At 57.8% G+C, this 26,529-nt stretch overlaps 2 pseudogenes across 2 annotated transcripts in view; one reads left to right on the top strand and one right to left on the bottom strand.

Moving 5' to 3' along the window:
• LOC306655391 overlaps nt 1-26,248 on the top strand; it is a 31,378-nt pseudogene extending 5,130 nt beyond the window's left edge. The window contains exons 2-5 of the transcript in view: nt 10,414-10,598; nt 10,673-10,848; nt 21,820-21,903; nt 25,631-26,248. The product of the transcript in view is annotated as an uncharacterized misc_RNA (transcript). The remainder of the gene's footprint in view (nt 1-10,413; nt 10,599-10,672; nt 10,849-21,819; nt 21,904-25,630) is intronic.
• On the bottom strand, nt 4,401-5,953 carry LOC306653741 (annotated as a pseudogene). The gene is made up of 3 exons: nt 5,629-5,953; nt 5,273-5,496; nt 4,401-4,495 (listed from the first exon to the last, which is right to left on the bottom strand). The product of its transcript is annotated as an uncharacterized misc_RNA (transcript).
• Nucleotides 26,249-26,529: the final 281 nt, after the last annotated feature.

The following is a 26,529-nucleotide window of genomic DNA, read 5'->3' as shown; positions in this document are numbered from 1 at the left end:
ATACATACACATGCACATGATATATATGTGTATGGAAACACACCACATATAGAAATACTCTGCATGTACACACACTATATGTAAGCATACGCACATGTACACACACATGCACATGATACATACATGAAACAAACACGCCACATGTAGAAACACTCAGCATGCACGCACAATATGTAAGCATACGCACATGTACATACACACACACGCAAATAATATACATGTATACAAACACACCACATATAGAAACACTCTGCATGCACACACAAGATTTGTAAACATACACACATGTACATACAGATACCGTGCATTCACATATATACATATGCATGTACTGCATACATGAAGCACCTATATTCGTATTTGCATACATGGTATAGGTACAGATACTATATGTGCACATGCTCTATACGTATGCATGCTCTATGTAAACATGTTATTTATACACACATATACGTATACACACATCACTCGTTATATGTTCACACTTCAGAATGTAGGAGAGATACACAGCTACACACAACACACACATAGAGTCACTGAATCAACTTACACCAATTTGGGAATTGGTTAAGCCGTTCTTCTGAGGCTGACTCATCTGCTGCTGGACCTAAAGTCCGTGGAGAGGTCAGGTGGAGGAGGCCACAGGAGGGGCCAGCATGAGGCAGAGCCCATGAGGATGGACTGGAGCCCAGGTCCACGCCTGTTGCCTCTGACCTTAGGTCGCCAGGGTCCCTCCTGAAGGAACTGATGCAAACACTGGCCCAGGGGCAGGGGAGCCAGACAGGCCTGCAGCTGCTGTCTCGAGGCCCCTAGAGGCGAGAGGTGCATCAGTAATGGTGTGCGCCGCTACTGAGGGGCTGCTGCCTCCCCTGCAGCACCCACCACTGCCCTGCACCCTCCAGACCAGGCCTCCTGGTGCCCTCCAGCAAGACACGTGACTCGGGGCTCTGGTGATGTGTGTAGAGCAGCAGAGTGCACGCAGGGACTTGGTGAATGACAGTTGGGTCCCTTCTGCTTTGGTGCACAGTCCCAGCTGTTAGTGATCCCGAAAAGCTCCATGTCCTCATTGCTCAAGCGATGAGTATCCGCTGATCTGCAAACGAGTGCTACCTTATTAGGAAAGGGTCCTTTGTTGACGCAGGCTCCAGTCCATCCTCATGGGCTCTGCCTCACGCAGGCACCTCCTCCACCTGACCTCTCCATGGACTTCAAGGTCCAGCAGCAGACGAGAGTCAGCCTCAGAGGGACTGCGTAACCATTGCCAGCTTTGTGTACATTGACTCTCTAGGCCAACAGCTATGACTGTACGGACCTTGAGATGGGGACGTGGCCCTGGTCATTGGATGGGTCCCACCAGTGCACAAGAGAGAGGAAGGAGGTGCATGGAGATGAGGTGGCCACAGGGCCAGGCAGGTTGGAGACTGCACCTTTTGGCTTCAAGTGCCCTCTGCAGCGAAATGCTGGAAGCCAAGAGCAGCCTCTCCCCTGGAGGCTCCTGAGGAGGCCAGTGATCGCTGTACCTAGGCTTCTGCCTCCAGACATACAGGAGGAGCTTCTGATGGTCCAAACCACCCACCACATGGCACCACACAGACTTGACACCTAGTTTGGGGCCTGCTGTGACAGACGGCACAGCCACTTGGCACTGCACACTCAGGAAGGGACGGTTGCCTCTGCTGAGGGGAGCACCTGTGCCACCAAGCTCCTGGGAGCAACCACATTTCGGCCTTTGTGGAGCCCAGCGGGGGCACCTGCAGCCTCTCCAGTGCCTCCCCAGGAGACACAGCTGGGGGGGAGGCGGGGCTTTCGTAGCTCCTGCTGTTCAGATGTGGTTTCTGTTTGGGGTTGTTGGTGCTTTGAAGGTGCTGGAAGGGGGAGTGGTGTTTTGCTTGCCGTGTGGAGGACAAAGAACGTGGCTCCCACAACCCGAGGTCCTGTCCCAGCCCCTGGTCCTGCGAACGTGGTGAAACCCGTTAGAACAGAAAAAGAGATGATTAAGTTAAATTAAAAAGAAACAAGGAGAGAACCGAGGCAAGGGATTAGTTGCTAGTTTCCTGATGAAGCCCTCCTGCGTCCTGGGGCCGGGCTCAGTCCTCTATACAAACCGAGGGCCGAGCCTTTTGCTCTCCTGGCATTGAGGCCTCTGTGCGCAATGACGCGAGGCTTGGGGAAGCCCACGTGACCCTCTGCTTTCTGGGCCCTTCACTGACTTTCCTTCAGGTTCACATGCAGCCAGGGCGTTTGCTGGGCCTGCCTCGGGGCCTTGGAGGGCCTCTGCAAGGACGTCTGTGTCAACCGTCTGTTTGGTGACCAGTTCTTCCCTTGCTTTCAGGTAGGCACCAGGGCTGAGCAGCCGGGGTGGCAGGGGTGGCACTGGAAACGCCACACTGTTTTCCAAGAGTGGGTGGCAGAATCGTCCATGGCCTGTGTGAATTCCGTCCCCGTTGCTCCCACCTGCCCCGGAGGCCGGCCTCGGACCTTTGGCCGCCGAGGCCACAGTGTCGTGGTGCTGTTCACTGTCTGCTTCTCTGGCTGTGGGCTGAGTGACCCGGCGCTGTCCCCCGGGCTCTCGGCTGGCTTTCCTTCCCTCTGGCAGGCTCCCTACCTGCCGCCTGGACTCTCTCCCTCTGCAGCATCTGCAGAGGTGGGTTCCTTCTTCTGTTGGAGGTCCGTCTTCCATGTCTGCCACCTCCCTCCTCCCCCTGTCCCAGCCTCCCTTGACTTCAGGCTTGGGCTGCTCTGGGGGCTGGGCGTCCCTCTGCCTGCTGCGGCCCAGCCCTGAGCAGATCCTCAGGGACTTCCCGTGTGTCCTGCAGAGCTGAGGCCAGGTGTGCTCTCTGCTCCCTCCTGCCCCTCGCCCTCCCTCCTCATCTCAGAGGTGCTGCTGACCGGCAGGCAGCTGCCTCCTTCTGCCTCCCGCACCCTCCCCTCTCCCTCTGTCCACCCCTGGGGCTACTGGGTCTCCTGCTACATGGCCGCTTCTAGCCCGTGCTCCAGCCGCTGCTCGTGGAAAGGGGAGCAGTTATAGGGGCCTTGCGTGGTGTGCAGGTGGCTGGAGTGCGTCCCCCCAGAGTCCACCCACTTGGGGGTTGGTACCAGCGAGTGGGGTGGAGGAGGCAGGCAATTAGAAAGGTGTGGCCTCGTGGGGGAGACAAGTCCTTGAGGCTCTAGCCCTCAGAGGGCAAGCCCTGGCTCTGGACCTCTTCCCCCTCTGGCTTCCTCTCTCACCTGGGATCTCTTCCTCTTCCTCTTGCACCTGCTTCCTCCATGATGTGACAGGGCCCAGGGGTCTGGAGGACCTGCTCCTCGGGCTCTTGGACGCACATCCCTAGACCTGAGTTCAGGTAGCTGCTTTCAGTTACTGTGGAGAACTGACCAAAGCCTGCCGGTCCTTCATCCAGGGGAAGTGCTTCTGCCAGGCCTGGAGGATCTCCCGTGGGTCCTGACCCTGCCAGCTGGACTCCTGGGCCATCCCTTCCTGCCAGGAATCGTCCCTCCACCCTTCCGAGTCCCTGCTGAGTGCAGGCTCCCGGGGTCACAAGCCCCGACCCCTTCCAGGCCCCTCCAGCCCCTCCAGGCCCCTCCAAGCCCGTCCCACGGCCGGCCCAGGCTGCCCGACTGCAGCAGCTCAATGGCCACGGCCCGGCTCCTGGGGTGGAGTGTCCTACTGTGGTTCAGCGTGTCCTCGGTGGTCTCTATGAGGGCCTCCTCTGAGGACCCCCGGTCATTTGGATGAGGGCCACCCTGACAGCCTCCCCTCAAGTCAGTGACGCTACAGGGACGCACTTCCTAGTGCTGTCACATCTGAGGTCCTGGGGACGGCTCACAGCAGAATCTGGGGACAGGTCGGGCCCATCAGGCCCACCCCCTCTAAAGCCCACTGTCCTCACCTTCTGCCTTCCCTAGACTCCCTCAAGGCGTCCTGAGAGCCCTGCGGAGTGGCCCTGCGGAGCTGCCCTCAGCCACCCCAGGACCCGACCAACCCCCACTGGGGCCTCAAACACGCAGTGCATGTTGAGTGGACAGAGGGTCAGAGTGGGAAGATCTGAGGGGTTTCGAAAAGCAAACAACCTTGACTGTGGGGAGTGGTATTTTTCAGGGAAAGAACCAGAGGAGAGAGCAGGATTTGGGGCAAGAGAGGTTTATTTCTCTGGGGTCTGATCTGGCCCCTGAGGCAGTCACTAGAGTAGTGGTTACGGGCTGGACAGGGCGTTCCTGAGATGTCCCCATAGGGTGCAGAAACATCCCAAGTCCTCAGGGGGGAGCCCTGTAGTCTCCACAGGGTGGCCCATCCAGCAGATGTCAGATGGGGGAGGGGAGTGGAACTGGAGACAGAGGAGAGTGGAGGAAGTGCCCAGGTAGGGGTGTGGAGGCCTTGGGGCAGGGGATGGGCAGGGGTGTCAGGCAAGGAAGGGGTAGCAGGTGGTGTGGTGGGAAAGGGGCAATGGTGGGGTGACAGAAGAGACGGGGCTGAGGGGTGAGAAGGGCAGGGGGACTGGGGGAAGGGAGGGGCAAGAGGTGAGGGGCAAGGAAGGGTAGCAGGTGGGGTGGTGGGGAATATCAGGGTCAGAGTGTACAGAGGGGCAGGGGTGAGTAGTGAGGGGCAGGAAGGGCAAGGCAGGGTTTCAGACTGCTACAGGGGACAGGGACCCAGGAGGGAGCAAGCAAGCATGAAAGTGGGAGTGTCCCATGAAGGGCCAGGGGCAGGATCTCTGGGCAACCTGGTGCCCCTGAGAGGGCAGGCCCAGGGAGGCCTCGGGGGCTGCGTTGCTGCAGGTCGCCTGGGCTGGAAACCAGGCTCACAGCAGCCGGTTCCCCCCGTGGCTCTTCTCCTGGGCAGCAGGCAGTGAGTGTGAGGCCGGGAGTTGACATGGCTGTGCTCATGCCTCTGAGGGTCTTTGACACTCAGACACAGGGCCGCAGAAATTCCCCATGTGCAACCCTGTCATCAGCTCTGGGGGAGCTCACCGTGCCAGACCTCTCACTGTGCTGACCAAGACCAGCCCGAGACTTGCCAGCCATGTGGTGGCCGAAATGGTGGAGGAGGGCTCCTGGCACAGCCCCGCCCGTGCTTGGACGGATGGACCTGTCTTAACACTCGGCTTCTGTGCCAACACTGCAGGCACCACCAGTGTGATCCAGGGCTTCTCGTCCAGCTCCTCCCACAAATGGCCCCAGTCAGACCCTTACTCAGGTTCTGCTTCCCAGACCGAGCTGTGATGTGACAAGCCACCAATGAAGAAGCCCCAGCTGGGAGCAGGGACGCGTGTACCTCTGTGGCTGGAGCCTGAGGAGCAGGCATGAGCAGCACACGGGCTCACAGCAGGACAGGGTGGCACAGCAGGGCTTGCAACAGCGGACTGGCAGCAGCAGGCTTACAGCAGGTGGACTGGCAGCAGCAGGGCTTACAGCAGGTGGACTGGCAGCAGGAGGACCCACAGCCTGAGGAGCAGCAGGGTTTGCAGCAGCTGGATTGGCAGCAGCTGGATCCACAGCCTGAGGAGCAAGGGTTTGCAGCAGCTGGACTGGCAGCAGCAGGGCTTACAGCAGGTGGACTGGCAGCAGGAGGACCCACAGCCTGAGGAGCAGCAGGGTTTGCAGCAGCTGGACTGGCAGCAAGAGGACCACAGCCTGAGGAGCAGCAGGGTTTGCAGCAGCTGGACTGGCAGCAGCAGGGCTTGCAACAGCTGGACTGGCAGCAGCTGGATCCACAGCCTGAGCAGCAGGGTTTGCAGCAGCTGGACTGGCAGCCCCCACAGGAGCCACAGCCGGAGCAGGAGCAGACTGGCACGCAGCTGCACACGGGCTTGCAGCAGCACACGGGCTTGCAGCAGCACATGGGCACACAGCAGCTGGAGCCACAGCCCCCACAGCTGGAGCCACAGCCCCCACAGCTGGAGCCACAGCCCCCACAGCTGGAGCCACAGCCTCCAGAGCAGCCACAGCAGCCCATGGTTCTGGTGGTGGAGGTGGAGTGGGTGAGAGGAGCAGGTGGAGAGGGAGGAGTGTGGGGTGCAGCTCCTGAGCCCGGCCTTTATGTACCTGCCCGGGGTCAGGTGTGGGCTGGTCCCACGGCCACTTCCTGGAGTCTGCTCTTGTTTCCCCAGGGAGGTCATGTGTCTTGGTAGAGCAACACACACTTCACCTGACCCTGTCACGTGCTTCCCACTGGTACTGTTTCCTCTCTGCACCTCGGGGCAGCCCGTGCTGCCCCCAAGGGTGGGACATTTCGCACTCTTTCTGATGCTCTGTGTTCAGTGTTGGTCTGTGGGCTCTTGGGATCCTGGCCCAAGTTAGTCATGATCAAAGTCATGTTCCCCACCATGTCTGGGGGCAGAAAGTTCCAGAAAGATTCCTCTGTTCCTTGCATGTTCTGGTGAGCGCAGATCCTCAGGGCCCTTGCTCCCCAGGCTTCTGTGGCCCCTGTGACTTCGACGGGTCCTCTCACTACTGAAGGTTCACATTCTCAGGAGTCCAGGATCTTGGGCTGCTGGTAAGTGCCCATTCCTCTCTCCCCGCCTCTCTTCTGCCCCTGCTCGGGCAGCCCTGCATTTCTTCCAGTCACCCTGAAAGCTTGGAATGCCTCCAGGGCTTCTTTCTGCTCACTGCCTGCCTCATCCTGACATGGCACCTGCCCCAAGCATCTCCCAAGGGCCCTTTCACAGTCCCCCTAGGACTTGGCGTGGCCCCTCCCAGATCCAGGGGCAGAGTCCCAGGTGACTACACCCTGGGTCCTCTGCATGGGGCACTTCTGGATTCTAGTCTGTCAGGACAGCCCTCTCGCGCGCCACCTACAGTGTCCCCAACACTCAGCAGCCTCATCCCTGCCTCTGTCCAGGCCACCTTGGCCTTTCTCCACCCCAGGAGACCTGACAAGCAGCTAGGAGCCTCTTCTCTCCTGCAAAGGGCTCACCACTCTCTGGAGCTCCCTGAGTTGCATTTCCGGATTCTGGTGGGTTTTCGAAGCACCATCGCGGCGGTGTGTGACTCACGGTGGCATGATGGGAGCAGGCTCTCCTGTGAGCTTCTGCTTTGAATCAGAGTAGGACCCCAATGTCGCAGGCACAGTGGAAGTTCTCTTGCTGAGGAGGAGTCCAGGGAAGGGGCAGCGCTGGAGACTAATGGGCCACAAAATGCCAATTGCCACTGGCAGTCCCCGTGCAGGGGTGGAGACTGAGTTCTTTGATCCTCCGTGCGGAAGGCTGGAGTTTATTCGCTCCTGGTTATCCTGGGACCTTGACCACTCCTGGCTAGTGTAAGGACAGGTGCACATAAGGGGAAGTTTACTCTAAGAACATGAAGATATAGATGAAAATGCTGTCAGACAGAAAGAAGAAGGGCCTGGAACGCAGCCGGGAAGAGAGCCGGTTCGTGATGTGGCTGTGTCACTGTAGTATGCTGGCTTTAAGTCCTTTGGGTGTAAACCTAGGAGTGGGAATAGCTGGGTCAATCCCACCCGCAATGTATGATGACCCTTTCCCCACATCCTCACCAACATTTACTGTGGCTTGTATTCCCTGATAAATTGCCATTCCCATTGGAGTGAGATGAAATCTTAGTTTTTGATTTCTTCTCTGATTGCTAGTTTTTCAACAGTTTTTCATATGATGTTGATGAATTGTATTTTCTTCTGTGACGTGTCTGCTCAGTTCCTTAGCCCATTTATTGATTGGTTTATTTTGTCTTCATGGTGTTGTGTTTTGAGTTCTTTGTATAGTCCTGGAGATTAGTGCTTTACCTGAGGTGCATGTGGTAAAGAGTTTCCCAATCTGTAGGGCTCTCTCTTAGCGTTTTGGTCGCTTCTTGTGCGGAGAAGCTTTTAGCCCGAGTCCATCCCATTTATTATCGATTCTTGTTTAACGTCTTGTGCTTTAGGGGTCTTGTTGAGGAAGTCAGGTCCCAGGCCAACCCGGTGAGATGCTGCGCCTACCTTTTCTTCTAGTAGCCGGCGGGGTCTCTCTGTCTAGGGCGGCTCAGTGTTCTCTATAATCAGAGTGGAAAGGGGACTTTTTGTCACTTTCAGAATAGAAAAATAGGGCGATTTAAGTTACCATTGCCCTCAGACCCACCAATAACTGCGGTCTCCGCATGTCAATTATACTTTTCCATAGAAAGTTATTCAGTTCTTTTCTGAACCATGATTAAACTTATGATTAAAAAAGATCAGTAATGATCCCAGCCAGCACACAGAAGAAATGCGGGGACGGAGCGAGGGAGGGAACAGCCCAGGCGGAGCGCCCGCACCCAAGTCCCTGGCTGAGCCACAGGGGAGCACAGGATGGGCCGGGGGAAGGGGCCAGGGGTCCCCCAGGCCCCCGCCTCAGAGAGGCAGAGAGGCCCCTCCGGGCCATGCGCTCTGCGGGCAGGCGCAGGAGATGCCCCAACCCATGGTGCCCTGGAGCAGGCCCGAGGCACCCGGTACGCGCGGAGGACCCGCCTTCGCAGAGCGCAGGCCGCCCCGACCTCCCTCCGCGGCCGGCCCCACGCGCCGCGAGTCCGCGGTCAAAGGCAGCACTCCGCTCAGAACGCGGACTCTCCAAGGGCGCGTGTGCCACTGCTTCCTCCTCAGAAGCCACGGAGGACGTGCCGGGAGAACCAGGGGTCCTCAGGACGCGACGCGCGTCGGGCAAGCAGCACCTGCAGGGAGCGGCGGGCTGGGCCGGGCCACGACACAGCGCCAGAGCCCCATGAGCCCAGCTGGGAGGGAAGCGCAGGGAGCCCTGGAGGGGAGGCGGGTCCGAGGGCCCGAGGAGACCGCTGCCCCGGGTGCCCGGGACGGGCGCCGCCGAGGACTCCCAGGAGTCGCCCGAGGTGGGCACGAGGTGGACGGCCCAAGCCCCGCGCGCCGGCTGGGCTGGCCTGGCGCACGGGCCGGTGACACGGGAGAGCCAGCGGGACAACCAACCAGCGATTTGACACGAAAAGGTAAAAGAGAAGCTATGGAGTGAATGGGGAAAGACTCCAGTTTAGAAGCCGCGGGATGTCCGGGGCGGGCCGGCGGCCTTTTCTCTTCCTGGCTGCAGCACCTTTTGCTTCTCGGTGGTGTCCATGTGCAACGCGGAGACACAAGGACCAGGGGCAGGGCTGGGCTGAGGGCCCTGGGTTCCCTACTCAGCACCGCGTGTACATGAAGACGATTAAAGAAAGGAGGTGGGCAGTGACATAAAGCCTAGGGCTGAGCACACCTGGCTGTGTAAACACCTTTAAGCGGCCTGGATGAAGGTTGTATTCAATTAGTGATATGGGATTCTTAAGCTCCATAAAACACAATACTGTTGGACCATTCTTTCCTCTGCTTTAAAACAATTGCAATGATTCCAGCTGCATGCAGAGCTGTTGGTAGTTTACAGCCTGGAATGAGGATGTCTTGTGTCCGACGGCATCTTTGAAACATTAAACAAGGATTAGGCAGGCTCTGGGCACGGGATGATGGGGGTTCTGCTGGGGTGGCGGGGGACCCATCAGCTGGTGGCAAACAATCTGGGAGCTCTGAATCTATTTCATCACTGCATTGTGATTTTCGTACCAACGATTAAACTTAATGATTCACAAAAAAAAGGATCAGTAACACTAACAATAATTTAAAAACAAGATAGTAAGTACAATAAGGTCCATCAACAACTGAACAAAACAAAATCATACAAGAGGTAGGGGGGAAGGGAGGGGGCTGGGGGGAGGGAGGGGGGTGGGGGAGGAGAGGGGGGAGCAAGGGAGAGGGGGATGGGGAGGGAGGGGGCGAGGGGCGGAGCTCGGCAGGGAGGGGGAGGGCGAGGCATGGAGGGAGGGGATGGCAGAGGAGCAACAGAGGAGGAACTGGAGCTTTAAGGCACTGAGTACATTAGGGAGCCCGTAATTACAGTGTGGGAAGACCACACAGAGGCCGGGAGCTCCAGTGGACTGCGTAGAAAAGGCTTGTTCTGAATAAAAAATGAGCCCAAAGAGCCTGGAGTTAGGATACAAGTCAGCCCTGAACGTGCAGTAGACAGGGGGAAGACAGAGGGGGTTCCGGGTCCGAGGGCAATGCCAGGAGCCAGAGTGAGCCGGAACTGTGGCATGTATTTGAAAGTAGACAGCAACCAGGACTTCCCTGTCACTACAGGCATAAAACCACCACAGGAAGGGCATGTGTGCTTGGGACAACCTGCATACAGGTATATAAAGGCTGCCGGGAAAGGGGTCTCCACATTCCTCTCCTCCCTCTGCACCTGCTCCTCTCCCCCACTCCACCTCCACCACCAGAACCATGGTCTGCTGTGGCTGCTCTGGAGGCTGTGGCTCCAGCTGTTGGGGGCTGTGGCTCCAGCGTGGGGGCTGTGGCTCCAGCTGTGGGGGCTGTGGCTCCAGCTGCTGTGTGCCCGTGTGCTGCTGCACAGCCCGTGTGCTGCTGCAAGCCCGTGTGCTGCTGCGTGCCAGCCTGCTCCTGCTCCAGCTGTGGCTCCTGTGGGGGCTGCAGGGGGGGCTGTGGCTCCTTGGGGGCTGCAAGGGGGGCTGTGGCTCCTGTGGGGGCTGCAAGGGGGCTGTGGCTCCTGTGGGGGCTCCAAGGGGGGCTGTGGCTCCTGTGGGGGGCTCCAAGGGGGGCTGTGGCTCCTGTGGGGGCTGCAAGTCCAGCTGCTGCCAGTCCAGCTGCTGCACGCCCTGCTGCTCCTCAGGCTGTGGGTCCTCCTGCTGCCAGTCCAGCTGCTGCAAGCCGTGCTGCTGCCAGTCCAGCTGTTGCAAACCCTGCTGCTGCCAGTCCAGCTGCTGCAAGCCCTGCTGCTGCCAGTCCAGCGGTTGCAAACCCTGCTGGCTGCCAGTCCAGCTGTTGCAAGCCCTGCTGCTGCCAGTCCAGCTGCTGTGCCCCGATTTGCTGTCAGTGCAAGATCTGAGGCTCTGGGCTCAGAAGTCCAGTTGCCCCTGCACACTCACACTCTCCAGACAGGGCCAGGAGCTGCATCCCAGATCGCTGGTGCTCAGCTCTGGATCTCCATCTTCCAGTGGTGGAAGCTGCATCCGCAGACCCAGTCTCCAGGGAAGGACACCGCTAGCTGGTGGTGCTGGGTCCCTCTGCCTGTGTACAGGGAGTTGTGCCTCTTGGCCCTCGGCTGCACTCTCCAGCCTCTGAGTCCCCGACCTCCCTGGCTCCTGGCCCGTGGCTTCGCCTGGACAGGCCAGCACACAGTGGAGGCCCCCACAGCCTGGGCACCCCTGGAGCTGGCAGTGCCTTGTCCACTGGCAGTTTGCCCAGCCCAGGGATGCCTCCTCTGGGCCCTCTCTGGCCACCCTCTGTGATTCCTCTGTGGAGTGTGAACTGTACCCCTTGATGTCCTCAAATAAAACCTCTCTCGGGGCTGGGGAGATCGCTCAGCCTGTAGAGTGCTTGACTCACAAGCACAAGGCCCCCGAGTTCGAAACCCAGTACCGCAAAATAAATAAACAAACAAACAAATAAATAAGTAAACAAACAATCCTCTCTCTCCCACTTCTGTTCTCCGTGTGTTTCTTTGTTCCATGGAGGTCATCGCTGAGCCTTTCCCTCCTGCCTGCTGAAATCCTCCTCCGTGGTCCTGACAGCATGCCGCCTTCTGCCCATTTCCTTCTGGACCCTGGGTCCCATCACTGTGTAGTCTCAGGCTCTCTGGAGAGCTGGGAATGGACCCCACACGGGTACTTTTTAAAGCCAGTGACCAAAACCGTAGCGATGCCAAGGCAGCCAGGCTATTGGGCATTCAGGGAATTTCAGGGGGTGTTCCCTTGTGCTTGCTGCTCTCACACGGATGAGGGCCAGAGCTCCGGGCTCAGCAGTGCCAGGGGAGCTCTACGCCCTGGGTTCCCTGCCCTGGATCCTTTATTAACTTGGGGGCAGGGTTGAGGGCAGGTTCCATCCTCCCCGTTCCAACACCCACGGCCTCCCGTTGCCACTGGAGGATTGTAAACTCAGCTGGATTAGGATCAGGTGAGATCCCTGCTCCAGCCCCCAGCCCTGGCTGCTTCACGTCTCCACCCCATGATGTGCCGACCTTCTTTATCAGTCAGCGCAGCATGCACCCCTCGCCTGCCCACAGCCTGGGGAGGAAGAGGAAGGAGCGTCACGTGAGGTGAGTGGCCAGGCGGGAGCGCTGGGCTCCAGACACACACTCTTCTTTTTCTTCTCTTTGTGTTGCTGCAGAGGAAAACCCAAGGAGCTTGCCTGGCGAGCATCATGCCAGAGCCTGGGCTGGACTCCAAGCTCCTCCTCTTCCTCCTCCCATTCCTCCTCCCTCTCCTCCTTTCCTTCTCCTCCTCTTCTTCCTTCTCTCCTCCCCCTCCTCTTCCTCCTCTCCTCCCCCTCTTCTTCCTTCCCTCCTCCCCCTCTCCTTCCTCCTCTCCTCCCCTCTCTTCTTCTCTCCTCCCCCTCCTCTTCATCCTCCTCCCCCTCTTCCTCCTCCCCTCCTCCCCCTCTCCTTCCTCCTCTCCTCCCCCTCTTCTTCCTTCTCTCCTCCCTCTCCTCCTCCCCTTCTCCTCTCCTTCCTCCTCTCCTCCTCCTCTTCTTCCTCCTCTCCTCCTCCTCCTCCTCTCCCCCTGTTCACTTGCACTGTTTTGCTGTATGAATCATGATCACAGGTGCAGGGGCTGGGACACCACCTTGGGTTGTGGAGCCACCGTTCTGCCTGCCAGGAGGTCAGCTGGGGACCAAAGCGTGTTCAGCCGTGTGTTATTCAGCTTTTATCCATGTGACCACAATTCCCGACCCCAACACCTGAGGAGCAAAGGGTTACTTTGATTTGTGATTTCAGAGTGTCATTCCATGTTTGGCTGGCTTCAGGGCCGAGACTTCATGGCAGAGGGTGTGGCAGAGGAGATGGACTGAGCTCATGGCAGAAGAAGCAGAGACCTGAGAGAGGAAGGGCCAGAGAGAAGGTGAACCCTCCAGGGGCACTTCCGTGACCCTTCCGCCAACGCGTCCCTGCCCCCAGTCGTTCATTCAGCCTTGAATGGACCAATGCCCTGATGAGGTCAGAGCCCTCATGATCTAATGACTTCCCAAACGTCCCACCTCTGGGCACATGAAACCTCGGGGGACGTTCCAGATTCAAGCCATAACTCTCCACCCCTGGCCCCCAAAGGGCTCCTACTCATCTCAATGCAAATTCCACTCTGTCCATCTCCAAGGTCCCCCTAGTCTTAGCAGTCCTTGGATTGCTCAAGAAGTTCAAGTCTGAAGTCTCCTGCAAGCCTCAAGGCAACTCCTCGCTGTAAGCCCATTGAAGAGTCTAGAAACAAGTTACAAGCTTTCAACAAGCAATGTATAAACACTCCATTTCCAAAGGCAGGCACAGGCTTGGAAGCAGGAACAGGACCAAAGCGAGACTGAAACTCGGCAGAGCCAACACGTCCTGTAGCTCCATAACTGGCATGTGGTGGTGAAACGTGGAGCACAAAGGGCTTGGGCAGCCCCTGTGGCCTGGCTGGTGGCAGCCCACGTGGCCTCTCACCTGGGCTAGTGCTGCTCACTGCCCGCAGCTTCCTCAGCCAGTGGTGCAACATCCCTGGCATCTCTGAATTCCTGGGCTGTCCACGGAAGTTCTGGCTTCACCCTCACAGCTGAGCTTCACGTATTGCCCTCCTCCCTGAAAGGGTTCTGACCCTGACACTTATTTTCCTGGCCTCCTGGGTCTTCCTTTGTCGTCCTGGTGGAAGCCTCCATGACCCCACGACGGTTACCTCCTTCTTGCCTGCAAGCCAGTAACCGAGTGAACGACGCCCCTGTCTCTGGCCACCAGGGTGGTAGCCAGGCCCACATGGACATTCGTGAGCCTGGATGGCCGAGCGTGGGGAAACAACTGTCCAGGGGACCCTGTGGGACCAGGCTGCCCAGAGCTGTCTCCTGAACACAGTCTTTCAAGTGAGTTTTCTCTTCTACACCCTTGAGCCTGCGATGGGTGGAGACTTGCTGATCCTGAGATGCCCTCAAGTCATCTTTACCTTGACCCCTGCGAAGTCTTGGATTTCTCCTTAATGGCACTGATCTCTGCAGCAAGCACATCTTCTTCAGCCCCAATTTTACACATGCTTTCTGACCAAACTGATTTTTAAAATTCCTTCTGATCTGCTTTTTGCTCATGAGCATCACATCAAACCTGGCTAAAAGCAGTCAGGAGCACACATTCCTCTGCTGGATTCATTAGCCCATCACCTTTAAATTTAGCATCACACGAAGCCGCAGAACATGGGCAAGATCTAGACCAGTTCTTTGCCAGATTAACACATGGGGCCTCTAGTCCATTTCCCAATAGAGTCCTCCTCCCCTCAGAAACCTCGTGGGCATAGTCTTTACTGTCTACATTCCACTGGCATTACGTCCTCCCAAGATGATGCCAGGATCGTCCACTAAGCTCTGCTTACAACATTCCCGGACTTCTCTAGCTTCTGTTTCCAAAATTTTTCCTAACTCCTTGCACAAAATACTTCCAAAGACTTCTGAACCACGTGCACAGAATGACCCCACGCCTGGTATCGATTTGCTGTGTTAGTCAGCTTTCAGTGCTGTGACCAAACAACCTCACACAAACAACTCAGGAAGGAAACGGTTATTTTGGACTCATGGTTTTAGAGGTTTGAGCCCATGGTTGGCTGACTCCAGGCAGAAATGTCATGGCAGAGGAAAGCTTCTCAGCTCACGGCAGGCCCCTGTGACCTGTCTCCTCCGACTCAGTCCCACCTCCCAGCACTCCATTCAGCCGTGAATGGATCAATCCACTGAGGAAGACAGAGCCCTCCTGATACAGTCACTTCCCCCGAAACCCTCCTCTGAATATGTGAGGCTTGGTGACCATGCAGATCCAAACCACAAGAGCCAGTAAATAGAAGGACCAGGAGGGATGAGCAGGAGCGAGCTCACTCAGCAAGAACTGAGAGAGGGCGGTACAGGTGTTAGGAGGAACACAATGAGCAGGACACACACACGTGCACCTGGTATACACATGTATACGAACACACCACATATAGAAACACTCTGCATATACACACAAGATATGTAAGCATACACACATATACATACACACACGACATACATGTATACAAATACACCACATATAGAAACACTCTGCATTCACACACAAGATCTGTAAGCATACACACATGTACATACATACACACGCACGTGATATATCATGTATAAAACACACCACATATAGAAACACTGCATATACACACAAGATATGTAAGTATACACACATATACATACATACACACATGATATATACATGGATACAAACACAGCACCTATAGAAACACTCTGCAGGTAGACACAAAACATGTAAGCATACGCACATGTACACACACACACACGCTCATGATATGTACATGTATAGAAACACACCACATATACAAACACTCTGCAGGTACAAATATGTAAGCAAACACACATGTACATACATACACATGCACATGATATATATGTGTATGGAAACACACCACATATAGAAATACTCTGCATGTACACACACTATATGTAAGCATACGCACATGTACACACACATGCACATGATACATACATGTAAACAAAACACGCCACATGTAGAAACACTCAGCATGCACGCACAATATGTAAGCATACGCACATGTACATACCAACACACACGCAAATAATATATACATGGATACAAACACACCACATATAGAAACACTCTGCATGCACACACAAGATTTTGTAAACATACACACATGTACATACAGATACCGTGCATTCACATATATACATATGCATGTACTGCATACATGAAGCACCTATATTCGTATTTGCAATACATGGTATAGGGTACAGATACTATATGTGCACATGCTCTATACGTATGCATGCTCTATGTAAACATGTTATTTATACACACATATACGTATACACACATCAACTCGTTATATGTTCACACTTCAGATGTAGAGAGATACACAGCTACACACAAACACACACATAGAGTCACTGAATCAACTTACACCAATTTGGGAATTGGTTAAGCCGTTCTTCTGAGGCTGACTCATCTGCTGCTGGACCTTAAAGTCCGTGGAGAGGTCAGGTGGAGGAGGCCACAGGAGGGGCCAGCATGAGGCAGAGCCCATGAGGATGGACTGGAGCCCAGTCCACGCCTGTTGCCTCTGACCTTGGTCGCCAGGGTCCCTCCTGAAGGAACTGATGCAAACACTTGGCCCAGGGGCAGGGGAGCCAGACAGGCCTGCAGCGGCTGTCTCGAGCCCCTAGAGGCGAGAGGTGCATCAGTAATGGTGTGCGCGCTACTGAGGGGGCTGCTGCCTCCCCTGCAGCACCCACCACTGCCCTGCACCCCTCCAGACCAGGCCTCCTGGTGCCCTCCAGCAGACACGTGACTCGGGGCTCTGGTGATGTGGTGTAGAGCAGGCAGAGTGCACGCAGGACTTGGTGAATGACAGTTGGTCCCTTCTGCTTTGGTGCACAGTCCCAGCTGTTAGTGATCCCGAAAAGCTCCATGTCCTCATTGCTCAAGCGATGAGTATCCGCTGATCTGCAAACGAGTGCTACCTTATTAGGAAAGGGTCTTTGTTGACGCAGGCTCCAGTCCATCCTCATGGGCTCTGCCTCACGCAGGCACCTCCTCCACCTGACCTCTCCATGGACTTCAAGGTCCAGCAGCAGACGAGGAGTCAGCCTCAGAGGGACTGCGTAACCAATTGCCAGCTTTGTGTACATTGACTCTCTATGCCAACAGCTATGACTGTACGGACCTTGAGATGGGGACGTGGCCCTGGTCATTGGATGGGTCCCACCAGTGCACAAGAGAGAGGAAGGAGGTGCATGGAGAGGAGGTGGCCACAGGGCCAGGCAGGTGGAGACTGCACCTTTTGGCTTCAAGTGCCCTCTGCAGCGAAATGCTGGAAGCCAAGAGCAGCCTCTCCCCTGGAGGCTCCCTGGAGGAGGCCAGTGATCGCTGTACCTAGGCTTCTGCCTCCAGACATACAGGAGGAGCTTCTGATGGTCCAAACCACCCACCACATGGCAACCACACAGACTTGACACCTGAGTTTGGGGCCTGCTGTGACAGACGGCACAGCCACGTGGCACTGCACACTCAGGAAGGACGGTGGCCTCTGCTGAGGGGAGCACCTGTGCCACCAAGCTCCTGGGAGCAACCACATTCTGCCTTTGTGGAGCCCAGCGGGGGCACCTGCAGCCTCTCCAGTGCCTCCCCAGGAGACACAGCTGGGGAGGCTGGGCTTTCGTAGCTCCTGCTGTTCAGATGTGGTTTCTGTTTGGGGTTGTTGGTGCTTTGAAGGTGCTGGAAGGGGGAGTGTGTTTTGCTTGCCGTGTGGAGGACAAAGAACGGTGGCTCCCACAACCCGAGGTCCTGTCCCAGCCCCTGCTCCTGCCACGTGTGACCCCGGTAGAACAGAAAAAGAGATGATTAAGTTAAATTAAAAAGAAACAAGGAGAGAAACCGAGGCAAGGGATTAGTTGCTAGTTTCCTGATGAAGCCCTCCTGCGTCCTGGGGCCGGGCTCAGGTCCTCTACAAACCGAGGGCCGAGCCTTTTGCTCTCCTGGCATTGAGGCCTCTGTGCGCAATGACGCGAGGCTTGTGGAAGCCCACGTGACCCTCTGCTTTCTGGGCCCTTCACGCCTTTCCTTCAGGTTCACATGCAGCCAGGGCGTTTGCTGGGCCTGCACTCGGGCCTTGGAGGGCCTCTGCCAAGGACGTCTGTGTCACCGTCTGTTGGTGACCAGTTCTTCCCTTGCTTTCAGGTAGGCACCAGGGCTGGGCAGCCGGGTGGCAGGGGTGGCACGGGAAACGGCCACACTGTTTTCCAAGAGTGGTGGCAGAATCTTCCATGGCCTGGGTGAATTCCGTCCCCGTTGCTCCCACCTGCCCCGGAGGCCGGCCTCGGACCTTGGCCGCCGAGGCCACAGTGTCGTGGTGCTGTTCACTGTCTGCTTCTCTGGCTGTGGGCTGAGTGACCGGCGCTGTCCCCCGGGCTCTCGGCTGGCTTCCTTCCCTCTGGCAGGCTCCCCACCTCCGCCTGGACTCTCTCCCTCTGCAGCATCTGCAGAGGTGGGTTCCTTCTCTCTGTTGGGAGGTCCGTCTTCCATGTCTGCCACCTCCCTCCTCCCCCTGTCCCAGCCTCCCTTGACTTCAGGCTTGGGCTGCTCTGGGGGCTGGCGTCCCTCTGCCTGCTGCTGCCCAGCCCTGAGCAGATCCTCAGGGACTTCCCGTGTGTCCTGCAGAGCTGAGGCCAGGTGTGCTCTCTGCTCCCTCCTGCCCCTCGCCCCTCCCTCCTCATCTCAGAGGTGCTGCTGACCGGCAGGCAGCTGGCCTCCTTCTGCCTCCCCACCCTCCCTCTCCCTCTGTCCACCCCTGGGGCTACTGGGTCTCCTGCTACATGGCCGCTTCTAGCCCGTGCTCCAGCCGCCCTGCTCGGGAAGTGGGAGCAGTTATAGGGCCTTGCGTGGTGTGCAGGTGGCTGGAGTGCGTCCCCCCAGAGTCCACCACTGGGGGTTGGTACCAGCGAGTGGGGTGGAGGAGGCAGGCATTAGAAAGGTGGGGCCTCGTGGGGGAGACCAAGTCTTGAGGGCTCTGCCCTCAGAGGGCAGCCCTGGCTCTGGACCTCTTCCCCCTCTGGCTTCCTCTCTCACCTGGGATCTCTTCCTCTTCCTCTTGCACCTGCTTCCTCCATGATGTGACAGGCCCAGGGGTCTGGAGGACCTGCCTCCTCGGGCTCTTGGACGCACATCCTCTAGACCTGAGTTCAGGTAGCTGCTTTCAGTTACTGTGGAGAACTGACCAAAGCCTGCCGGTCCTTCTCCAGGGGAAGTGGCTTCTGCCAGGCCTGGAGGATCTCCCTGGGTCCTGACCCTCCAAGCTGGACTCCTGGGCCATCCCTTCCTGCCAGGAAGCGTCCCCTCCACCCTCCGAGTCCCTGCTGAGTGCAGGCTCCCGGGGTCACAAGCCCCGACCCCTTCCAGGCCCCTTCCAGGCCCCTCCAGGCCCCTCCAAGCCCTCCCACTGGCCGGCCCCAGGCTGCCCGACTGCAAGCAGCTCATGGCCACGGCCCGGCTCCTGGGGTGGAGTGTCCTCTGTGTTCAGCGTGGTCCTCGGTGTGTCTCTATGAGGGCCTCCTCTGAGGACCCCGGTCATTTGGATGAGGGCCACCCTGACAGCCTCCCCTCAAGTCAGTGACGCTACAGGGACGCACTTCCTAGTGCTGTCACATCTGAGGTCCTGGGGACGCTCCACAGCAGAATCTGGGGACAGGTCGGGCCCATCAGGCCCACCCCCTCTAAAGCCCACTGTCCTCACCTTCTTCCTTCCCTAGACTCCCTCAAGGCGTCCTGAGAGCCCTGCGGAGTGGCCCTGGCGGAGGCTGGCCCTCAGCCACCCCAGGACCCGACCACCCCCACTGGGGCCTCAAACCACGCAGTGCATGTTGAGTGGACAGAGGGTCAGAGTGGGAAGATCTGAGGGGTTTCGGAAAAAGCACAACAACCTTGACTGTGGGGAGGGGTATTTTCAGGGAAAGAACCAGAGGAGAGAGCAGGATTTGGGGCAAGAGAGGTTTATTCTCTGGGGTCTGATCTGGCCCTGAGGCAGTCACTAGAGTAGGTGGTTACGGGGCTGGACAGGGCGTTCCTGAGATGTCCCCAGAGGGTGCAGAAACATCCCAAGTCCTCAGGGGGGAGACCCTGTAGGTCTCCACAGGGTGGCCCATCCAGCAGATGGCAGATGGGGGAGGGAGTGGACTGGGAACAGAGGAGAGTGGAGGAAGTGCCCAGTAGGGGTGTGGGAGGCCTTGGGGCAGGGGATGGGCAGGGGTGTCAGGCAAAGGAAGGGTAGCAGGTGGGGGGTGGGAAGGGCAATGGTGGGTGACAGGAAAGAGCGGGGCTGAGGGGTTGAGGAAGGGCAGGGGGGACTGGGGAAGGGAGTGGCAGAGGAGTGAGGGGCAAGGAAGGGTAGCAGGTGGGGTGGTGGGGAATATTCAGGGTCAGGAGGTACAGAGGGCAGGGGTGAGTAGTGAGGGCAGGAAGGGCAAGGCAGGGTTTTCAGACTGCTACAGGGGACAGGGACCACCAGGGGGAGCAAGCAGCATGAAAGGGGAGTGTCCCATGAAGAGCCAGGGCAGGATCTCTGGGCAACCTGGTGCCCCTGGAGAGGGCAGGCCCAGGGAGGCCTCGGGGGCTGCGTTGCTGCAGGTCGACTGGGCTGGAAACCAGGCTCCACGCAGCCGGTCCACGTGGCTCTTCTCCTGGGGCAGCAGGCAGTGAGTGTGAGGCCGGGAGTTGACACTGGCTGTGCTCATGCCTCTGAGGGTCTTTGACACTCAGACACAGGGCCCAGAAATTCCCATGTGCCAACCCTGTCATCAGCTCTGGGGGAGCTCACCGTCCAGGACCTCTTCACTGTGCTGACCAAGACCAGCCCGGAGACTGCCAGCCATGTGTGGTGGCCGAATGGTGGAGGAGGCCTCCTGGACACAGCCCCCGCCCGGTGCTGGCGGATGGGACCTGCTTAACACTCGGGCTTCTGTGCCAACACTGCAGGCACCAGTGTGATCCAGGGCTCTCGTCCCAGCTCCTCCCACCAAATGGCCCCAGTCAGACCCCTTACTCAGGTTCTGCTTCCCAGACCGAGCTGTGATGTGACAAGCCACCAATGAAGAAGCCCCAGCTGGGAGCAGGGACGCGTGTACCTCTGTGGCTGGAAGGCCTGAGAGCAGGCATGAGCAGCACACGGGGCTCAGCAGCTGGACAGGCAGCAGCAAGGGCTTGCAACAGCTGGACTGCAGCAGCAGGGCTTACAGCAGGTGGACTGGCAGCAGCAGGGCTTACAGCAGGTGGACTGGCAGCAGGAGGACCCACAGCCTGAGGAGCAGCAGGGTTTGCAGCAGCTGGATTGGCAGCCAGCTGGATCCACAGCCTGAGGAGCAAACAGGGTTTGCAGCAGCTGGACTGGCAGCAGCAGGGCTTACAGCAGGTGGACTGGCAGCAGGAGGACCCACAGCCTGAGGAGCAGCAGGGTTTTGCAGCAGCTGGACTGGCAGCAAGAGGACCCACAGCCTGAGGAGCAGCAGGGTTTGCAGCAGCTGGACTGGCAGCAGCAGGGCTTGCAACAGCTGGGACTGGCAGCAGCTGGATCCACAGCCTGAGGAGCAGCAGGTTTGCAGCAGCTGGACTGGCAGCCCCCACAGGAGCCACAGCCGGAGCAGGAGCAGACTGGCACGCAGCTGCACACGGGCTTGCAGCAGCACACGGGCTTGCAGCAGCACATGGGCACACAGCAGCTGGAGCCACAGCCCCCACAGCTGGAAGCCACAGCCCCCACAGCTGGAGCCACAGCCCCCACAGCTGGAGCCACAGCCTCCAGAGCAGCCACAGCAGCCCATGGTTCTGGTGGTGGAGGTGGAGTGGGTGAGAGGAGCAGGTGGAGAGGGAGGAGTGTGGGGTGCAGCTCCTGAGCCCGGCCTTTATGTACCTGCCCGGGGTCAGGTGTGGGCTGGTCCCACGGCCACTTCCTGGAGTCTGCTCTTGTTTCCCCAGGGAGGGTCATGTGTCTTGGTTAGAGCAACACACACTTCACCTGACCCTGTCACGTGCTTCCCACTGGTACTGTTTCCTCTCTGCACCTCGGGGCAGCCCGTGCTGCCCCCAAGGGTGGGACATTTCGCACTCTTTCTGATGCTCTGTGTTCAGTGTTGGTCTGTGGGCTCTTTTGGGATTCCTGGCCCAAGTTAGTCATGATCAAAGTCATGTTCCCCACCATGTCTGGGGGCAGAAAGTTCCAGGAAAGATTCCTCTGTTCCTTGCAATGTTCTGGTGAGCGCAGATCCTCAGGGCCCTTGCTCCCCAGGCTTCTGTGGCCCCTGATGACTTCGACGGGTCCATCTCACTACTGAAGTCACCATTCTCAGGAGTCCAGGATCTTGGGCTGCTGGTAAGTGCCCATTCCTCTCTCCCGCCTCTCTTCTGCCCCTGCTCGGGCAGCCCTGCATTTCTTCCAGTCACCTGAAAGCTTGGAATGCCTCCAGGGGCTTCTTTCTGCTCACTGCCTGCCTCATCCTGACATGGCACCTTGCCCCAAGCATTCCCAAGGGCCCTTTCACAGTCCCCTAGGACTTGGCGTGCCCCTCCCAGATCCAGGGGCAGAGTCCCAGGTGACTACCACCCTGGGTCCTCTGCATGGGGCACGTTCTGGATTCTAGTCTGTCAGGACAGCCCTCTCGCGCCACCTACAGTGTCCCCAACACTCAGCAGCCTCTCCCTGCCTCTGTCCAGGGCCACCTTGGCCTTTCTCCACCCCAGGAGACCTGACAGCAGCTAGGAGCCTCTTCTCTCCTGCAAAGGGCTCACCACTCTCTGGAGCTCCCTGAGTGCATTTCCTGATTCTGGGTGGGTTTTCGAAGCACCATCGCTGGCGGTGTGTGACTCACGGTGGCATGATGGGAGCAGGCGCTCCTGTGAGCTTCTGCATTTGAATCAGAGTAGGACCCACAATGTCGCAGGCACAGTGGAAGTTTCTCTTGCTGAGGAGGAGTCCAGGGAAGGGGCAGCGCTGGAGACTAATGGGCCACAAAATGCCAATTGCCAGCTGGCAGTCCCCGTGCAGGGGTGGAGACTGAGTTCTTTGATCCTCCGTGCGGAAGGCTGGAGTATTCGCTCCTGGTTATCCTGGGACCATTGACACTCCTGGCTAGTGTAAGGACAGGTGCACATAAGGGAAGTTTACTCTCAGAACATGAAGATATAGATGAAAATGCTGTCAGACAGAAAGAAGAAGGGCCTGGAACGCAGCCGGGAAGAGATCGGTTCGTGGATGTGGCTGTGTCACTGTAGTATGCTGGCTTTAAGGTCCTTTGGGTGTAAACCTAGGAGTGGGATAGCTGGGTCCAATCCCACCCGCAATGTATGAGTGACCCTTTCCCCACATCCTCACCAACATTTACTGTGGCTTGTATTCCTGATAATTGCCATTCCCATTGGAGTGAGATGAAATCTTAGTTTTGATTTTCTCTGATTGCTAGTTTTTCAACAGTTTTTCATATGATGTTGATGAATTGTATTTCTTCTGTGACGTGTCTGCTCAGTTCCTTAGCCCATTTATTGATTGGTTTATTTGTCTTCATGGTGTTGTGTTTTGAGTTCTTTGTATATCCTGGAGATTAGTGCTTTACCTGAGGTGCATGTGGTAAAGAGTTTCTCCCAATCTGTAGGCTCTCTCTTAGCGTTTTTGGTCGCTTCTTTTGCGGAGAAGCTTTTTAGCCCGAGTCCATCCCATTTATCGATTCTTGGTTTAACGTCTTGTGCTTTAGGGGTCTTGTTGAGGAAGTCAGGTCCCAGGCCAACCCGGTGAGATGCTGCGCCTACCTTTTCTTCTAGTAGCCGGCGGGGTCTCTCTTCTAGGGCGGCTCATGTGTCTCTATAATCAGAGTGGAAAGGGGACTTTTTGTCACTTTCAGAATAGAAAATAGGGCGATTTAAGTTACCATTGCCCTCACCCCCAATAACTGCGGTCTCCGCATGTCAATATACTTTTCCATAGAAAGTTATTCAGTTCTTTTCTGAACCATGATTAAACTTTATGATTAAAAAAGATCAGTAATGATCCCAGCCAGCACACAGAAGAAATGCGGGGACGGAGCGAGGGAGGGAACAGCCCAGGCGGAGCGCCCGCACCCAAGTCCCTGGCTGAGCCACAGGGGAGCCAGGAGGGGCCGGGGGAAGGGCCAGGGGTCCCCCAGGCCCCCGGCCTCAGAGAGGCAGAGAGGCCCCTCCCGGGCCAGGCGCTCTGCGGGCAGGCGCAGAGATGCCCCAGACCCTGGTGCCCTGGAGCAGCCCGAGGCCCCGGGACGCGCGGAGGACCCGCCTTCGCAGAGCGCAGGCCGCCACCTCCCTCCGCGGCCGGCCCCACGCGCCGCGAGTCCGCGGTCAAAGGCGCACTCCGCTCAGAACCGCGGACTCTCCAAGGGCGCGTGTGCCCTGCTTCCTCCTCAAGAAGCCACGGAGGACGTGCCGGGAGAACCAGGGGTCCTCAGGGACAGCGACGCGCGTCGGGCAGCAGCACCTGCAGGGAGCGGCGGGCTGGGCCGGGCCACGACACAGCGCCAGAGCCCCAGGAGCCCAGCTGGGAGGGAAGCGCAGGGAGCCCTGGAGGGGAGGCGGGTCCGAGGGCCCGAGGAGACCGCTGCCCGGGTGCCCGGGACGGGCGCCGCCCGAGGACTCCCAGGAGTCGCCCGAGGTGGGCACGAGGTGGACGGCCAAGCCCCGCGCGCGGCTGGGCTGGCCTGGCGCACGGGCCGGTGACACGGGAGAGCCAGCGGACAACCAACCAGCGATTTGACACGAAAAGGTAAAAGAGAAGCTATGGAGTGAATGGGGAAAGACTCCAGTTTAAAGCCGCGGGATGTCCGGGGGGGCCGGCGGCCTTTTCTCTTCCTGTCTGCAGCACCCTTTTGCTTCTCGGTGGTGTCCATGTGCAACGCGGAGACACAAGGACCAGGGGCAGGGCTGGGCTGAGGCCCTGGGTTCCCTACTCAGCACCGCGTGTACATGAAGACGATTAAAGAAAGGAGGTGGGCAGTGACATAAAGCCTAGGGCTGAGCACACCTGGCTGTGTAAACACCTTTAAGCGGCCTGGATGAAGGTTGTAATTCAATTAGTGATATGGGATTCTTAAAGCTCCATAAAACACAATACTGTTGGACCATTCTTTCCTCTGCTTTAAAAACAAATTGCAATGATTCCAGCTGCATGCAGAGCTGTTGGTAGTTTACAGCCTGGAATGAGGATGTCTTGTGTCCGACGGCATCTTTGAAACATTAAACAAGGATTAGGCAGGCTCTGGGCCACGGGATGATGGGGGTTCTGCTGGGGTGGCGGGGGACCCCAGCTGGTGGCAAACAATCTGGGAGCTCTGAATCTATTTCATCACTGCATTGTGATTTTCGTACCAACGATTAAACTTAATGATTCACAAAAAAAAGGATCAGTAACAACTAACAAATAATTTAAAAACAAGATAAGTAAGTACATAAAGGTCCATCAACAACTGAACAAAACAAAATCTACAAGAGGTAGGGGGAAGGGAGGGGGCTGGGGGGGGGAGGGGGGGTGGGGGATGGGAGGGAGCAGAGGGAGAGGGGGATGGGGAGGGAGGGGGCGAGGGGCGGAGCTCGGCAGGGAGGGGAGGGGCGAGGCATGGAGGGAGGGGAGGCAGAGGAGCAACAGAGGAGGAACTGGAGCTTTAGGCACTGAAGTACATTAGGGAGCCCGGTAATTACAGTGTGGGAAGACCACACAGAGGCCGGGAGCTCCAGTGGACTGCGTAGAAAAGGCTTGTTTCTGAATAAAAATGAGCCCAAAGAGCCTGGAGTTAGGATACAAGTCAGACCTGAACGTGCAGTAGACAGGGGGAAGACAGAGGGGGTCCGGGTCCGAGGGCAATGCCAGGAGCCAGAGTGAGCCGGAACTGTGGCATGTATTTGAAAGTAGACAGCAAACAGGACTTCCCTGTCACTACAGCATAAACACACACAGAAGGGCATGTGTGCTTGGGACAACCTGCATACAGGTATATAAAGGCTGCCGGGAAAGGGGTCTCCACATTCCTCTCCTCCCTCTGCACCTGCTCCTCTCACCACCCTCCACCTCCACCACCAGAACCATGGGCTGCTGTGGCTGCTCTGGAGGCTGTGGCTCCAGCTGTGGGGGCTGTGGCTCCAGCTGTGGGGGCTGTGGCTCCAGCTGTGGGGGCTGTGGCTCCAGCTGCTGTGTGCCCGTGTGCTGCTGCAAGCCCGTGTGCTGCTGCAAGCCCGTGTGCTGCTGCGTGCCAGCCTGCTCCTGCTCCAGCTGTGGCTCCTGTGGGGGCTGCAAGGGGGGCTGTGGCTCCTGTGGGGGCTGCAAGGGGGGCTGTGGCTCCTGTGGGGGCTGCAAGGGGGGCTGTGGCTCCTGTGGGGGCTCCAAGGGGGGCTGTGGCTCCTGTGGGGGCTCCAAGGGGGGCTGTGGCTCCTGTGGGGGCTGCAAGTCCAGCTGCTGCCAGTCCAGCTGCTGCACGCCCTGCTGCTCCTCAGGCTGTGGGTCCTCCTGCTGCCAGTCCAGCTGCTGCAAGCCGTGCTGCTGCCAGTCCAGCTGTTGCAAACCCTGCTGCTGCCAGTCCAGCTGCTGCAAGCCCTGCTGCCAGTCCAGCTGTTGCAAACCCTGCTGCTGCCAGTCCAGCTGTTGCAAGCCCTGCTGCTGCCAGTCCAGCTGCTGTGCCCCGATTTGCTGTCAGTGCAAGATCTGAGGCTCTGGGCTCAGAAGTCCAGTTGCCCCTGCACACTCACACTCTCCAGACAGGGCCAGGAGCTGCATCCCAGATCGCTGGTGCTCAGCTCTGGATCTCCATCTTCCAGTTGGTGGAAGCTGCATCCGCAGACCCAGTTCTCCAGGGAAGGACACCGCTAGCTGGTGGTGCTGGGTCCCTCTGCCTGTGTAACAGGGAGTTGCCTCTTGGCCCTCGGCTGCACTCTCCAGCCTCTGAGTCCCCGACTCTGGCTCCTGGCCCGTGGCTTCGCCTGGACAGCA

This window comes from Sciurus vulgaris, assembly GCF_902686455.1.
Source record: "Sciurus vulgaris genome assembly, chromosome: 2".
Lineage (NCBI taxonomy): Eukaryota > Metazoa > Chordata > Mammalia > Rodentia > Sciuridae > Sciurus > Sciurus vulgaris.
Note: the sequence above shows the minus strand (reverse complement) of the source record. Positions and strands in the feature narration are given on the sequence as shown.